This window comes from Nothoprocta perdicaria, unplaced genomic scaffold (genome assembly GCF_003342845.1).
Source record: "Nothoprocta perdicaria isolate Ctin4 unplaced genomic scaffold, notPer1 scaffold_159, whole genome shotgun sequence".
Taxonomy (NCBI): Eukaryota; Metazoa; Chordata; class Aves; order Tinamiformes; family Tinamidae; genus Nothoprocta; species Nothoprocta perdicaria.
Genome location: NW_020454749.1, coordinates 582431 through 600438, shown reverse-complemented (window position 1 = coordinate 600438; position 18008 = coordinate 582431). Strand labels below are relative to the sequence as shown.

The following is an 18008-nucleotide window of genomic DNA, read 5'->3' as shown; positions in this document are numbered from 1 at the left end:
CCAAGGGATATTCTTCAGCCCCCAAAAACTGATTAAGAAATTCATGTGTGCAGAAAGTTTTGCCGCACAGTATTATTCAGAAAGCCAATTAACTTAATGCAAATAATGCTTGTGTTTGTATCACACCTTTAATCTTTCTGGCAAGCTCCGCTGATAAGAAAGGAGTTTCTAAGGGTCAAGAAATGAACACTTGTCTTAATTTGACAGTTTAGGACTGTTTTAGTGTTCTCATTCCATGTAAGACCTTTAAGAAAGATTTATTTTCACACTTGTGATCTGAACGCATTCAGCTTCAGAACAAAGTCAAATTCTTTGCATGCCTTACAGCTTTGCTCTAGGTTCTCAGTACTAAATACCACCTAAAACATCAATTGACCAGTCAATATTACAATGATTTTCAGGGATCTTTTCTCAGACAAGTATGGTTTTCTGTTAAATGGTAGGACATGACATGGGTCAAGATAGACCTATGTAACAGGCCTATGTTTTTCAGCATAATGCTGGTGGCAGTCTCTGTACCAGTCTTGGAGCATGTACAAGTGTGTTGCAGGCTCATGTCTGTGCTTTTGAACTCTACTTACCTTTCGCATCTAAAGCTTTACAACTGGGAAGTAATCTCCTTGTTATTGACTAAGCCCAGGTCTCCTGTGGGATATCTGTACTCTGATGGAGTCTTTGCATAACTGCCAATAACTGTTAGTTATCTGCCTTTCTTAGCGGAAATTCATTATGTAGATATCTACTGATAAATTCATGCACTGACTATGCTTTTTCCTCACCATTAGCAGTACTCTCCATCTCAGATGTTTTGGAAAGTTCTTATGGAGTTGGAACAAAGGATGTTGTTTCCTTAATAGCAGTATTGCATGATAACATTTATAGATGAGTGCAGGAGCTGCAGCATAGTCTATATTGCTTTCCCTGTTATTCCTAGCTTATTTTCCTACTGCTTTCTTGAGTGCCAAATTATCATTGAGCTTCAGTCTGAGAGTTATTGTGACCTCTCTTGCCTCAAATAACCTTCTGCCATGTCATCATTAAATTTGCTTATAAAGTCAGAGTTATGCAAGGTTGTAAAGGGCTGTGCTAAGATTTTCCATGGATTCCTACCTCATGAATTGATGACAAATGTCTCTCTCATAAAGGATATTTTAAAGGGGACTAGGGAGCTATCAGATTTAGTAATGATAGCATTGGATGATTTTGGTCTAATTTAGTTGCATATGTGAAAGATACTTCCTTCTGTCTATGATTTTTTTTTCAGAAATAGGTCAGTCTTTTCCTCTTCTGGCTTATGTTTCACAGAAGCCAATCTGCAACAGGCTTAGCAAACTAAAACACATTTTTTTTCCTTTATTTCTTTTTACAATTTTCCTTGAAAGAAAAGTTACTGCTTAAGAAAGAGAATTGAGAAGCAAGTTGGCCAGCTATTGCTCAGCATCATGCTTTAGATAACAGGGGCTAAACTACAGAACTGAAAAGTGATCAAGAATGTGATATAAGAGGATCCTTGTTCATTAATAGGGTGGGGTGCATAAAAAGTAGAATGCCTTATCATTCTCATTAGAATGAGAAAAAGAGTCATGCTAAAAATCTATTCAAGTTTCCATTCTCCTAGTGTCTGCAAATGTTAACAACTAATAAAAACAATTTTTATTCAAATCTTCAGGATAATTCTTTGAACAGATCTCAGAAATGTGAAATAGCAATATAAAATAACAATGCTCACAAATAGCATCTTGTACCATATTCCTGACTATTGAATTAGACATTACTGAATAACTGATCAAGAGGCTGAAGAGGCCAATTATTTAAATGCAAAAATACTATACAATTCATAATRTTCTAGTTTGGACTATGATTTTCCTTTCCATTAGTCTTGTTGGAGTATTTTGCATGAAGCTAGTTAAATCACTGTGATGAAAACTTATATAAATGAGAGGAGAATTACGTTCTGCATTCATGTATTTTGACTACTTTAGAGTAACTGTTCATTGGAAAGTGATCCCAAAAGAATTTCAAACAAGCTAAACTTGAAATTAGTTTTCAAACTCAAATGAATTCTGACAATTCAGTATTGCTTCAGCTCTCTTTCTGGTAACTAAGTGATAGTGACATTTATATTAAGGTCACCTAATGTTTCTCATTAAAACTTCTCCTATTTTAGCTATCATTGGCTTATATTTTTGGCAAATCTTGCCACTCATGATAAAATATTCTGCCTTTTATCCCTGTCTCAAGCCATTCATTCTCTTCTCTGCCACTCAAAAAAAGTTTTAGTAATAACAAATTAATTTCTTTTGAACATGCAGCATAGAATCTAGRGGCAGACTCAGAATCTTTGAATTTTCTTGGGTTTTATTAGATTAGGAATTTGGAAACAGCTGGTTGATTAACAGTGGAAGCAATCAGTGCCTCATGAGAACATGAAATACAGTCTCATTCCATGTTGAAGTTGTTTAGTAGGCTCCAAATTCAAAATAAAAGATAAATAGAAAGGCCTCCTGAGCAAAGAAAATACTTAAAGCTAATACAGTGATAACGACTTCCCTCCAACCTGAGAAAACATCAGAATCAGAAAGGGGAGGAAAAGGTGGTAGAACATATAAAATTATTCTTTTAGGGTTTCTTGGCTGTTGTGTTGTCTCTATGGGCAAGTAAAATGAAGATGAGAATTAGGCTGCTCCAAATTGTTTCCAAGATTAGAGGAATCTACAGCAAGCTTGCTTTCCCTCCCTATTCTCCCCGAGTGAAAGATTTCAATTACTCTCAAACGAGTATCACTGATCTTGTTTTCAGTGGATACTGTATTTCATTTGAACTCTGAACTGGCAACTTATAATATTATCATAAAACTAAAGATGAACTGCAGCCTACCGTCGTTTATCCATAATTCTCTTTTGTGTGAGTTAGATGACTGGGATTTTGCAGCCTAAAGAACTGAAGTCTGTATAACCACCTTTACAAACCATCTAGAAGTATAAATATTTTCTTCACATCAACAAACATGCAAGAACAGTGTAATTAATAATCCATTATCATAAAATTGTTTAAAGCAGCTGGAGGACTAGCTTTGGAATAAACAGCTGCTTATTTTTAAATTAATATGAAGTCATTCAGCTCTGTAATTCTATTATATGTTTATAATTGTTATATTCCTGTGCTTTCTATGAACTTTTCCTGACATGCCTCTGGAATTGGTATCATTTTCTTTCTCTTTCGGATAGAAAATGGATTTGTCTTAAGTGTTTTATGAAAGTTAAGAAAAATTTGGAAGTAGGCTGGGAGAAATAGTATCTTTCAGATACTTTATTGATTTTTATATCCCTATATAACACATGAAAGCTTATTTCTTTTAGACATCTCTTTTTTCATTGATGGTGTTTTAGCATGTTCCAGTTTCATCAGATATGAGCAAATGCTCCCTCAGCATTCTTGTGTGCATAGGACACACTTAAATATATTCAGCTGATCCCTGATATAAAGTGGCTACCAAAGGAGAATCTACAGTAGGGTTTCAAATTGGACACTATGATACTTAAGAGCTTGCTATAGTTTTTCCACTAAAAACATACACGGAACGGATAAGGTGTGCTGACCTTAACTCTCATTGTGCAAAGGGAGTAGAACTCTGCAGTGATGTGGCTATTTGATATAGTGGAGGGTGTAATRCTGAACTCTGAGGATGAGATATGGAAGGTGACACATGTAGTAGTTTGCAGTGCCTAGTCTCTACCATCTACATCTGTCAGAAAATAATCTCTGTATCTTTCTTAGTTTCATAGAACTACACAAGAAGTAGTAATGTGGGCAAGGGGCTGTGGTGCTGTGACACTGAGGGGTCAGTATAAAATATAATATATTTATAACATATAAAGCAGTCTATTTTGATTTATTTTCCCTTGCAATAGAGGAAAAAAAAAAAAAAAGACAAATGAAAGACTTGAGAAAGCTGTTCCATAGCAGCTGAAGGCCGAGTACCTGTGCAAATTGCTGAAGACAGAGAGAATATGAGGATTCCCAGAACTTTGAAATTGAGTGGCTCTGGTTCTGGCTTTATTACAAAGATAGATGTTTGGCACCTGAAGGCCTTTTTCTGAGTCAGTTAACATATTAAAACAGATCCTCCTTGTCACAATTAAGTTGTGAGAAACCAAAAATAATATAAAATACTTCCTATGCTGTGCCTTCTATCATGTGTATCTGGGGTATTTTAGCATATTAAAAATGGCAGAAAAACTGTTCACCAACAGTGGCACATGAACATATTRTTATTCATATGTAGAATAATAAGAAATGTATTTTACTTAAGTAAGATGAGCAATTATTTATTTTTGATGTAACTCAAATGATAAAATCCTTGGTAATAAAGATTGGATTAAAACCATCAGCTACACGCAGAGCCAATGTCCACTTAATAAAKGCAGGTACATATTTACTGTCAGTAATTTCTGGTCAACCTCGCTTTTCCTAAGGCCATAGAGCACASCAGAGTCAGACTATAAGCTTCAGAAAAATTCTTCTGATTTCAAAAGACCAGACTTAAAATGTCCAAGTGCAGACCTCTGTAAGCTGAATCAGTGCTAGGAAGGAAACAAAGTAAGAGTCTGAAATCTGAAGATGGTTCAGAATGTCCACATTCCTACTTCAGTTACAATATCTTCCTTTGCTTTCCTTATTGCTTCAGTTAGCATTGAATTCATTTAGCATTTTAATGAACCAAACTGCAAGCACCAGAAGAATATTTGAGAATGATATATACTTTTTACTCCTTTGTTAGTGCTCAGTTATAAAACACAAGGTTATATTAAGAAATATAGTATCTCAAATCTTGAACAAATTTGAATGTAGTAGGATGCTACAGATGTAAAATACTAATATGAAAGATGGGACTTTTAGTGACCACAAGGGTTTGTGAAACACGTGAGGCAGCAAATAACTGTACATTTAGTCCTTTCTATTTTGAGTCATCTCTAGACAGAAAACTGTGATATATATCCTAGGGTAAAAAAACATAGCTTAAAAGACCTCTACCATTAGGATTCTYAATTAGATTTGTTTCATATGCAAGCTGGTTTTAAGCTGGGAGATGACTTTCTCAAAAAACATCACTGTAAGACATTTCCAAACTTTTGCAGCCCTCAGACTTGCTGCACCTGGGCATAAGTCTCGGCTTGTGTACTCCTAAAGAGTTACTGCTTCCCTCGTATAACTAAAGAATTATGATTTCTTTCATTATCTGTAATAAATGCACAGTAAACCATACTGTAGCCTATTAATTCACCTTAAACCCATGCACACCCTGAACTTTGCCATGGGCTGTTCTGAGGTGCCTGGGACAGCCTGGTTGCTTCACCACGAAATAGCTGGGGTTCCACTTGCAGTCCAGAGACTTCAAGGAAACAAAAGTTGAACAACCTTACAGCAGAGTGGTGTCTTCTATTGAGCGGTGTCTTCTATGTCTACTAGTACTTCTCACCCTAATTTCTTAATACCAACATCATTTCTATTTCCTCTTTCATATAGGCATATTTTAGTCCTAATATGGATAATGTAATAAATTTCAGCAAGGCAGTTTATAAATGACTTAYAACATTAACAAACATTACTGGGTAAATATAATTTATCAATTGTTTTCCAAAGCTCTCTTTGAAATAAGTTATTGTTTTTATAAGTTCAAAGTTAGTAAACATATCCATATGTTTATATATTTACACAATTATTTTTTTGAACTTAGATCTCAGACTGTCTTTTTTTCTCTTATTTATATTTATTTTACCTATCTATGACTTGTCTGATATCGCTAGAACAAGTACAAATAATTTTTTGATTTTGTATAAAAAAGTTAATATATTAGAATACCTTAATTTACAAATGAGCGTAATTCAAAAGTAATCTTGTGTATATAGTTTTTGTAATACTAGTCTATACTTATACACTGTTGTACACTGTTTTACACTAAAAAGTGTTACTGTTCCTACCTAACATATCTAGTCAGACCTTCTATGCAAAATGTTCAAGCTCATAATTTTGCAACAGTATAAAACATCCACATCATGAATGTTGTGATGTACATGAGATCTTCTGGCACTACCAGAGGAATTTAAAAGTTAGAGACAACACAGGGATGAACAAAGCATCACATTTGGGTATAGTACTCAGTATTTTTTTTCCCTGTTTCAATGAAGAATATATTTTCCTTTACTAGCAGATTTTTCCCTACAGGATCCATCTTGATTAAAGACAATAGCCAATTTATAACTTCCTATATTAGATTTTTATATTAGATTTTTTTTTCCTAAAACTCTTGACAGTAATTTCTCCTTTGAATCTTTTCTTGGGTTGCTTCTCTCTCACCTCTTTCTTTTCTTTCTTTCTTTTAGTCCTCTTTCCATTCCAAATTACATTTCCATTTTCCTTATGTCCTACTCCTTCTCCCTTTCTGTTGCTTTTCTCTCTCATTTCCCTCATTTCCTCTTTTATACCGAGTTCAGATCTTAATGAAATTTCTCTTCTCACTCTTCTTCCTAGATTTCCTGCCCTGACTTTTAACATTTAAGAACAGTTGACTGGTGCATGTTAGGCAATAAGAGTAGACAGACTCCTTTTAAGGTCTTACATCTTGCAGCAATATAGCATTATACTACGGGAAAAAAACCATTTCCATGTTCAGCTCTGGTATTCTGGAAGTAGTGATGCCTCAGATGTCATTTCACATATCCTGTTTCACCAATACATATTTCTAAAAGCAGACGCAGACTATTTTTAGGGTTGAAGGAACATTGCAGTGAACCATGAAGAACAGAAACTACAAATCTCTAAACAGAAAATGCAATTTAGGAGAATCTTGTCTTCAGTCCTAATAATTTATTTTTTCTTAATAAAAGCAAAATGTAGTTGGTCAATAGAGCATGTAGAAAAATACCATGCTAAGAGTGTTCATCGTGTTTTTGATTTTTTCCCAAATCTGTGATGCCATTGCATCAGTGAAAGAGGTAAAGACAAATAATGGATGCGAATAGGAAAGCTACTTTTATGATAGAAAAGCTTTTTTTCCCCAAGAAAAACAAACAACTTGAGAGATATGATCTGATATGGTATCATACAGTGCTTAAATCTAGACAGTATCCTCATGTGGCTGTCTCTCATAGCAAATGCCTTTGTCAGAGAAGTGAAATAAAAGGAAAGTTCAGTGTTTGAGAATGACCTGTCTGAGTAATCTTTATCATTCTGGACATCTCCAAATCTAAATGGCAAAAAGAAAACCAAACAAAAACAAACAAATAAAAAAACCTCAGTGGTGACTGAAAGACATTCATTCCAAAAAAATGTTTTTCACAAGCAACTAAATACAACTATCCATTTCCTTCTTTTATCAGCTATCATAATAAAATACAGATAGTAGCTGCATASTGGTAAGTCTATCTAACATATGCAAAGCAAATGTATAGCATTACAAAATATTTTTGTAATACATAAAAGAAAAAATAAAAGGCAAGAACATGTCTGACCTAAATCATCTGTTTGATGATTCAAAATCATATTCAAAGAGCAAAACAAGTGATAGAAAATTACTTTCCAAAGGTCATCAAAAATTTCCTATTTTAATTAATATGGACAGAAAAGAAAGTATTGTCCTCTAATCTCTTTTCTGCAAATCTGATATTTTGTTTAATGACTTTCGCTGATTTTAGCTGCAGTATAGAATTTCAGAATAAATAATCTTCCTGTGAATGGTGTAAGCTTGATAAGACTGTCAAAATTTTAAATGTAGATTACTTATGTGATCCTTGAAACAGCAAATAACTCCAGAAAGAGTTCTTTTAAGGTCTCTGAATCTGATCGTATTGCCCAAAGTACAAGTGATAAACATCTTTTAAAACCTAAAAAAATTACATAAACTAGTCTCAACACAAAGTCCACAGCAAATATTCATCATGATACAGTATAATTTGCTTTTTGTGATAACAGCCCCAGAGGGGGAAAAATAAATAGTCTTTTTAGTTTTCTTTACAATTCAAAATTACATTTTACTGAGACTTTTATCATTTTTACTAAGAAAATTGTGCAGTTCTAATCCTTTCATCTCATTCAGCTTTTCAGATTAGTTTGCTATTATCCATGTATGTTTTGTTACACAATATCTATTTCTTAGCCAGTAAATGTCTTCCTTTGTTCAGTATGTCGTTTTTCTTTCTCTTTCATTTTTATATTCCTTATTTTCCTCTCCATTTGAAATATTGGTATCAATATGTACCTACACACCCCCAGCATTTCAGGTAATTTCTCTGTTATATTGCTAATAATAGACCAAAATGCCAATATCAGAAATCAGGAGCTATGACTTCTAGTATCAATCTTGATGGTCTTAATAATAAGCATTGCTGCCAAGAGGTGGCTTCAGGATGAGAAAGTTCATATGCCAAAAGATAATGGCTTATGATACAAATGGCCTCTCAGCTTAACAAGAATTTTATCAGATTGTAACAGTCTTTTCATGCTCGATTTCTCTTGTAATCAAAGTGCCCTAAAGGAAACACCGTATTTTGCTCTGCACTAATGAAAGGATGATAACAAAAAAAAAAGTGCAAAAGGAGAGCAAGGGTAAGGATCATAAAGTAAACTTCAACTGATATATTATTTTAAGAGACTCCTTTTCCAAATGCTCTCTAGTCACCTTTATTTTTTTTTCTGGGTGATTGGAGCCCTAAAGCTTCTTAGAAAACACATCTGAAGCCTCTGAAGTTACTTTTTGTTGGACAGCTTTTAGGCTCCGAGAGCATTACACCARTCAGGAAGAAGCAAACAGATAGTTACTCATCTTCCACAAGTGCTCTGAAAAAAATCAAAAATTACAAATTTCAGACATTTACTTTCTCATTAAAAAGAAAAAAAAAAAAAGCCATAGATATAGTGTTTTGGTCTGGCATGCTGGCAGAAATACACTCAGTGGAAGAGACTAGGGTTTCTCTGTTATAAGGTAAATGGATGCAAGTTTACTAGGGCACAGGGTGCTGCTATAAAAGCAGATGATTAAGATTTAACTTTAAAAGAGGGAAATAGCATCACATTAGATTTTTTTTTTCTAAGCGGAAAACTGTACAAAGATTTAAGCATTCTAAAAGCATTTATCCTTAATGGAGCATTGTTATGCTGGATAAATTCCTTCTATGAATAACTCTTGTGCAATCCCATTATGACTAATGGGGTGCAGTACTTTAACCTGAAGCTAAGTTTGAGGCAGTATAAAATGGAAGATTTCACTCTCTTTTTCATTTATCAAGATATTATAGCATCTAATCTAAATCCACTGGTTTCAGTGAAGTGAATCCTGACATTCACCAGTTTGATAGATGAAATGAAGGCAATCTTCCTAATTGCTATTCTGTGCAATTTTGTCTTTTGAAAACACCACTTTTATACATAAATAATCAAGGAAATACATTTCTTCACAGAGTAGCCTGACTCTGAAATAGATATGAGACAATTTAAGTAATTAAACAACTTATTAGCCTGGAAAGCAGTTTTAAATTCAGACATTTATGAATATTAGTTGAACTTAATGACTTGTTTCAAACAAACAAAAAGAAGAAAAACTTCAGAGTACATGATATATTTTACTTCAAAAAAAATTTAGTAAAGTATAGCATACCTTGGGTATGTTTATAACTTTTACAAAATTGAAGTAATATATATCCCCCTCACTTGTTATTGTAACAGTATCCAAAATACAGACCTTTGCATTTAATAAATGCTCCAGGGGTGAAAAGTTAGTTTTGAGAGTTTTGCTAATTTGGACTGATTGAACAGTTCCTCTGGATTTTCATCATTCTGCTCTGATTTAGAAAAACCTGTGTTGAGAAACTTACCACTAAGCTCAGGAAGGAAACACTGTAGATGCATAAATATAAAGTGTTTGCCCATGTTATCATAGTGMCATGAGTTATTATATGCCCAGTCAAATCAATACAAGCAATGCTTTGTGTCCTGCTTTCAAAAGCCTGACTTGGTAAGAAATGAATTTGATTTGAGCCACTGAAATTAAAGAGATGGAAATAGCACAAGAGGTTGGTTTGGACAGATAAACACCAAATTTTCATTCCTGGTAAATGAAGAAAGAATTGTATATTTGTTTATAGTAAAAGAAAAATCTTTTTATCAAAAGTGTATGTAATGATATTTATAGTATTCACAACATTTGAATATTCTTATGTACCATTTTAATAATCTTCCTTCCTTGGACACTTTTATAGTCAGTAGCAGTTACTAACAGAACATATGAATACATTACTGCATTACATTACAGCAGTAAATAAGAAGGGTTTCTGTGAACAATAAGTGAGCTTGTTTATTATAGATTTTCATCACAAAGGTAGCTCCCTTGTCATAAAGAAAACAAAGAGAATACAACATTGTGCTACTAGCTGTATAAGAACCATCTTGGTTCAGTATATTGATAAGTGTTCTGGAAGAGCTAGTGAATGGAATGGGAAAAAAATAATACTATATACCTTGTAAGATTTAAGACAGTCAAATTTAARCTTGACTGATAATTTGGAAAAGAATCTCGTTCTGGGTGGCAAAATGAACAGACAGACTTCAGGATTAAGAAACATACTTGGACAAATGTGTTCAAAGAAGATCTTTGCAGTAATATAGTCTCAGTTGTTATGGTATGTCCTCAGTTTTCTATTGTAGTCAGATCCTTTAAAACATCATCTCAGCATTTCATGGTAGTTCAAACAGCAAGCAAGTTAGTAGGAGTTACTAGAAAAGGAACAGAGAAATAGAAAATATTGTGCTGAGCTTGTATAAGTYTATGGTGAACCTTTTCCTTCAACATTATAGGGGAATTTTAAGAAGATGCACCAAAATATGAAACAGCACAGAAGAGGGAAATTTGCCGATTAGAAGAATTGCTTCCATGAGAAACACAGAGTCACTTTCAGCATGGAAAACAGAAGGATGTTTAAAGCATCTTGAATAGTAAAATGGTAATCAGGATGGGTGCCCTGGTTACAAAAGGCACAGAAAGAGCAGAGTTGTTGAATGCCTTCTTTGCTTCAGTGTTTACCAAGGGTAGCCCTCTAGAATCCCAGACACTAGGGACAAGGGAAGAAGTCTGGAGAAACGAAGACTTGCCCTGGATGGAAACATAGATTCATAGAATCCTTATGATTGGAAGGGGATCTTTAGAGATCATCTAGACCAACCTCCCTGCACACGCAGGGTCACCTACAGCATGTGGCACAGGGCTGCATCCAAGCGAGTTTTGAAGATCTCCAAAGAAGGAGACTCCACAACCTCTCTGGGCAGCCTGTTTCAGTGTTCCGTCACCCTCACTGTTAAGGAATTTTTCCTTAAGTTCCTGAGGAACTTTCGGTGCCTCGTAGAGGAAGACTGAGTCAGAGAGCCCTTACGGCAACTTGATACTCAGAAATCCATAGGCCCTGATGGGATGCACCCAAGTACTGCATGAGCTGGCAGATGGCATAGCTAAGCCACTCACTATCATCTTTGAAAGGTCCTGGAGAATGGGGGAAGTGCCTGAGGACTGGAAGAAAGTCAATGTCATGCCAGCCTTCAAAAATGGCAAGGAGGAAGACCCAGGCAACTACAAGCCAGTCAGGCTCACCTCCATCCCTGGAAAAGTGATGGAACAGCTAGTCTGTAGGCTGTTGTCTCCAAACATGTAGAGGATATGAAGGTGCTCAAGAGCAGTTGTATGGATTCACCAAGGGAAGATCATGCTTGACAGCTACGCAGAGGATCTTTACCTACAGAACATGCATACACACATGAAACCTGACTATTCCTGAAGATATATCATCATAGCACATACTGACCCCACTGGACTGATTCAAATGGCAATTTGGTGAGGATCCAAACTGACAACTTAGTTCTGAGCATCCCCCCTGATTAGACAAATGCTAGATTGAACTAACATCACAAAAACAAAAGATTACCTGCGGTCTATTATGTCAGCTTAAAAACATACAGCTGTTAAAAACTGCATGGTTCTGTTACCAAGTTACTAAGAGTATATATGCAAAAGAAAAAAAGAGGGATTAAACAATATTCTACATTTCCATTTGCACTTGATCACCACCCTACCCCCTCAAAAAAAAAAAAAAAACAAAAAACAGAAGCATAAACCCTGAACAAATTTTAGACAAATATAACAGAAACACTCTGTCTTTCTCAGACACGCTTTGTAGCATCTTTTACCCCAATTTGCCCAGGTTCTAAATGGCAGGCATTGATCCGTATTCTACTGCAAACCATGACCTCACCCATGTTTCAGCCCACTGGCTAGCAATGAGAAAACCAAGTAATTGAATGCAATCTCAGTGGCAGAAAAGCATGAAGAGCATTAGAAGAGTTGAACCTTTCTCTCCACTCCCTCCTCAGCAGTCTATCAAATCTACAGAAAAGCTCATCACTTTCTGAAAGGATTCCTTGAGGAACATGAGGGTTACTGAACTCTGTCTTTAACCACTTGGTGAATTCTATAGTAGCTCTCCAGAAGAGCTCTTCCCTTCTGTCCTACTTGTTGAAGCATGCAACCTGTTTTACTCTACAGGGGTTATGATGTTATTGAAAAGCTATTGTATAATGAGACATTTGGAAGATCTAAAGCGCAGCAATAGAAGAACAAAAAAGAAGAAAAGACAAATAAAAAACTACTGGCTCAGAAAACTTAAATCGTGGGACATAAGAAATGCAGTCACATATACAATAAAAGCTCTACATAGTCAATGGATAAAGAAAAAATACATATGAAAAAGCAAACAAACAAAAGAATCTCTAGTTTCCTAAAGCAACAATAAAGGTTATCTAATCTAAATTTTATTTCATCTTGCCTGCTGTAGCCCGTATCTGGGGGATTTTTTGTGACCTTCCAAAACAGTATTTATATTGATGAGATAAATTTACACAATATTTCAAAAGTACAAAGTATAATATGCATACAAGTTTAATTTCTTCTGTCAACTCATTTATGAGACTGAAAAGTCAAAAAGGGGAAAAAATAAGTTAAAAATCTTCAAGTAGAACTTACTCTTTTAAGCTATTCTCCTCAGTATACAATAAAACTCCAAATATTTCTTTAATGAGGGGAGAGAAGGGAAAAAGAGGAGCTAGTTTCCCAGCAGCAAGAGAAGGTACTCCCAGCTCTATATGGAACCAGACATGTACAGATGAAAAAAACAACCCCCTGCTTTTTCCCCCCGAAATTCATTCATTCATTCATTCATTCATTCATTCATTCATTCATTCATTCATTCATTCATTCATTCCCTTTTGTCAGATAGGTGTTCTAATACAGCAAATACACTTCCCCCAGCTCACATACAGTCTCACAAAATTCTCTATTAACTGTTCCTGCTCCTGCTGCCGCCGCCACAGCTCAGAGTAGAATGAGAAGCCAGTACTATTTGCACAAGGCAGAAAGTTACCTCTACTCAGGTAACAGATGTTATCTCCCCCATAAAGCCATCTGTTCAAATATTCAGGCCCATGCCTTCACTGCAAGAGGTCATAGGTAGCTTGTAAATGGCATGGATAAATTTGATATTTATGGAAGGGTATATTTTCCTATTCTCTTTACCTTTACTTATCTGTGTGTTTCTTTGAGAAACAGTCAGGTAAGATAAACTAGCAATTAGTCTAAGAGACAAAGGCTAATTGCCCTATTATCCTAAAGAGAGATACCTGAGGATGTTAATGCCTAGAGACACCTGGAAGGCAATATTTAAGAACAGATTCCAAAATTATGCTGGAAAAATACTCTTTATTTGACAAAAGTTCTTTTAAGCTACAATGGATTTACTTTTTTCCCCTAAAACTTTGTATTTTATAGGCCACTTACTCCTATTATGTGCAATGCTATCAAACTATTCCCTTAGCTATCTAGCCAATTATTTCTCAGAACTGCACTTTCGAGAAGTTCAAAATSCATCTACATTGATGTCTTAGTGAGAATTAGGAGTTTGCCTTTATGGGGAATATGTAGATAATCTCACCTTGCAACATATTGGTGTACATTGCAGAGCACTCAAAGCAAGCAAACTGGACACCTTTCTGATTAACCTAAAACAAAAGCTGAATGACAGAATTGTACCTAATGCTGTCCAGTCACTGATAGGGATTCAACCTATGGGACCAAATTAAATATGTTGTGAAATAAAAATCCAAAAAATTAACAGAGCATGAACAGTCCTCAGCACAAACTGTTTTGCTCTACAAATGTACAAATTTATAGAAGAGCAAACAGCAATGTTACTCATTGTTACATGCATAGTGTCAGAGATTCTAAGTTTTTTTCCTGTCCCGAATCATTCTCTAAAGGAGTCTTTCCTTTCTGTTGTTAATAGATACTTAACAGAGTAGAGGGATTAACCTCAACAGGCTAAGATGAACCTTCCTAAATATTCAACCATTGTATTTATTCCTAACAATAGAGATAAACTTCTATGTTTCAGGAAGTTTTATCTCTTTTCATCGAATTTGTTTCTTCTGTGTGGTGCATTGCTGCATTAATATGATGGTACAAATATGTAGGTAATATATATAGGTTGGTATATGTATTCAGTTCACCAGGTATACCAAGCGTATATTAGACATATTAGACTTTGCAGGACTTCAAGCTCTTTTATACATTTCAGCAAGCATCCAAAACCCAAAACACCTTTTTTTTTTTTTTTTTTTTTAACTGAAAATGAAGATGATGTGTCAGGTGGAATGAAAAGGATGGAAGAAGTTGTATGCAGTAGTTCAGCCTCAAGATATCATTCTTAGTTGGTAAATTTAAATGTAAAAACTATATTTTCTATCCTACTATACATTTTTTTAATCAAGTTTGCAAGAGCATATTGCTAAGTCTTATTAGATAGTTACTTCTTACATTGCCAGCAGGAGATCTTTATGAAATATTACAATAAAAATATGCTTCTTCAAGAAGCAGTAATGTAATAAAATGCATCACTAGTTTTGATTGCATTGATAGCTTGTAAGAAGAAAAGTCCCTTCAGGGAGATGTGCTTTGTGTTCATAAGCAATTGGAGAGACTATATTTTGCACAGCATTAAAACCGCGGGAGCCATTAGGTTTGTATAATAAAATCTTGTAAACACTGGTAGTTTTATGGTTAGTCTTTGCAACAGCTGTTTTGTATACAATTCTATGGATGTTTGAAGTCTTAACACTTTTGAAAAGGACTGTGTTAGCTATTTATTAACTCAAGCTATATTTTCAATTTCCTAACTTAGACAACCATGAATAAAGTGTTCCAATCTCAATCAATTACAATAATTTTTTTTGCAATTTTGTGTAATAAGAAACAATTTTGGTGGGTCCATTGACTTTAGACCATGGATATTATTTCCCAATGAAGATACAGAAACAAAGATATGTACTGAGAAATGCAAAATATGAAGAAAAAAAATCTTTTAACAAGGAGAATAAATTCATCTTCACCAGAAAGAAGTAAATACAAAGAAATGTTCAGGATAGTCAGACTGTTTAAATGCAAATATAGCTAAAATAGATTGTGCCATGGCTATCTTTAAAGTATCTTACTGTCCATCTACAGTTACTTACATGGATCTTGCCTTGGAATCAAGATGTATACTGTCCTTCAGACACTCTTGGAAGTAGTTCCCTGTTTTGGTCGGAGGGTCAAAGGCTACAATTATTTTTTATATGATATTAGCAATAGACTTTTACGGTATCAAAGTGATGAGTCAACTGGAGTGGAGAGAGGAAGCAGAAATTTATGCAAAAATAGAATAAAAATCTGACTCTGAGTTTGGGTCAATAAGGATGTTTACATTTTTAGATTTTTAGTAACAATGTGTAATCTTAAGAGTTTTATTATGAGCTTCCTTTTACTCAAAGAATGAAAATTTAAAATAAAGCCAATAAAAAAATCTTCCTGTTTTTCAATAGTAAAGAGAGAACAGAATTAATTAAACGAAACAGATGTAATTTAAATTGCGCTTTAGAGAAGAGCCACAATTTAATTCTAGCTAGCTCCAATTGGTCTGTGTTCTGTAATCGTAAACATATTTCCTTCTCATGCTCCATTACTAAGGAAACATTGGTTTAATTTTCTTTAAATATTCCAACTAGACATTCCTAAGTCTCTGAGGCTTAACAAAATTCAAATTAACAATTTCCTGTCTCTAATATATGTAACAAAAGGATATTAATAATAAAAAAGTCCTATTTTAGCATTAAAGACAACCATTCCCCTTTCAACTTTTTACCTGCATCTTGTCCAGCTCTGAAAAGGAAAAGAGAGGCTTTTGTATCATAATCAGGAAGTTCTCCGARAGAGAAATAAATTCATATATGGAGAAGACAATGAAAAGTACATATAAATTTCTTTTTCCATTCTAGATGATAATCCTTCTAGTGTCCATTCACATATTAAAGGTGATAGTAGATACATCTTGATACATCATACTGCCTCTCTTATTTTTCCTGTATTTATCACTATATCTTTCTGTCTGTCCACTATATTTCCACTTTCTCTTTTGCCTTTAAAAATCTCAAAAACAGAAAAAAAAGAAAAAACATGAGTATTTCTCTCCAATATGAAGAAAAAATAGAAAGAGAAGACTATCAAAATATTCATACCTCCAATATTTCAAGTACCACAAAACTTAGCAAAGAAATAAATAGACATTGCTAAGAGTACAATAAATTAATTATCTTTTATGTAAAAGAGCCATGTTTACAAACTTGGCCTTGAATGATGGTGCAGGAAAATTCTTGTTGAGTAAGAAGATGAGTGGGGATAGAACTTTTCTCCAAGGCACTGAGTAAAAAGATGAAAAGTGCCTCAGCTACTGACATGACCAACAAACGTATGTGCAAGTTGATTGTTCAACAGTTGTTTGATTGTACACTCAAATATACCCTGAGCCCACTTGAAATAATTATCAGAGATGCACATTTGCATGGTTGAGATTTTGCTGTTTGTAGGTAAAAAATATTTTAAATGTGTTAGAATGCAATTTTACTAYGCTAATAATAATATMGTTATAATGCTAATAATGCTAATTACAACTAGTTAATAATGCTAGTTATAATGCTAATAATGCTAATACAATAGCATTTTTATTACAGTTTCTTTACTTTCTTTTATCTATCTTCACATTTCTGAAAGTCTCTACAAACTTGCTCTACTAACCTGTTAAAGGTTGCTTTTCCATTATGTCACGTTTTTTCATCAGTGCATTCTAATACCACTAAAGGGAGACTTCACTCTATTTGCTAGTGTTTCAAGCATTAAATTAATATTCTTGAAGTTTATTCATTAAGTTCCTAACCTGTAATTAGGATTCAGTCCATGCTGATTAGACAGGAAAAAGATATCAACCCACAGAGAAAGGCAGCTTTTCTTTTGAATCCAATCAGGGAGAGCATACACATTCTAAAACTGGGTTTCTGTGGTACATAGATACAATTATTATGAAAGCAAGGGGAAAAAGAACTTGCAAACTCAATGAATACAAAAGAGGGTTTTTTAGCCTTGAGAAATCCCTGCAGCACCATCACTTTTCTTTGTATCAATCCTATTGACCATAGTGTGGCAAAAGGAGGCAAAAAAATTTTCCTTTTTTTTTTCTTTTTTTAAATGTGCTTCATTATATTCTAAAATGTCTGAGTTGATTTATTACAGCTAGTAGATCCATACAAATGAAAGGTAAGATGGTATTTATATACTGTCAAGGTGCAAGCAAGCAACAAGATCACTGTGGCCATATAAAAAAAAGCTTTATAATATTACATGGGTGAAGAACATTATTGCAGCTGCCCAACGGCAGCTACTAGTGCCCTTGAGGTTAAGCTCATGCAAATTTTACCAGTGTACATTGTGCAAAAAACAGAAGTTTGTCTATGCTGTAGGAAATGCAACAAGAATGAAGTCATATCCGAATGGGCTGAATCTTGCCCCTTAACACCCATGGAGTTCTGTGGGTTTCRATAAAATGTTGACA

General features: G+C 34.4%; 1 long non-coding RNA gene across 2 annotated transcripts; it reads right to left on the bottom strand.

Annotated features, from left to right (window-relative positions):
* Positions 1 to 8057: 8057 nt before the first annotated feature.
* LOC112944027 lies at positions 8058 to 13666 on the bottom strand. Of its 2 annotated transcripts, none has more exons than XR_003248701.1 (3): positions 13610 to 13666; positions 10619 to 10767; positions 8058 to 8835 (listed from the first exon to the last, which is right to left on the bottom strand). It is a non-coding gene; the product is annotated as an uncharacterized LOC112944027 (long non-coding RNA). The 2 variants fall into 2 exon arrangements; XR_003248700.1 differs by lacking the exon at positions 13610 to 13666 and adding an exon at positions 13458 to 13524.
* Between the last annotated feature and the right edge of the window lie 4342 nt (positions 13667 to 18008).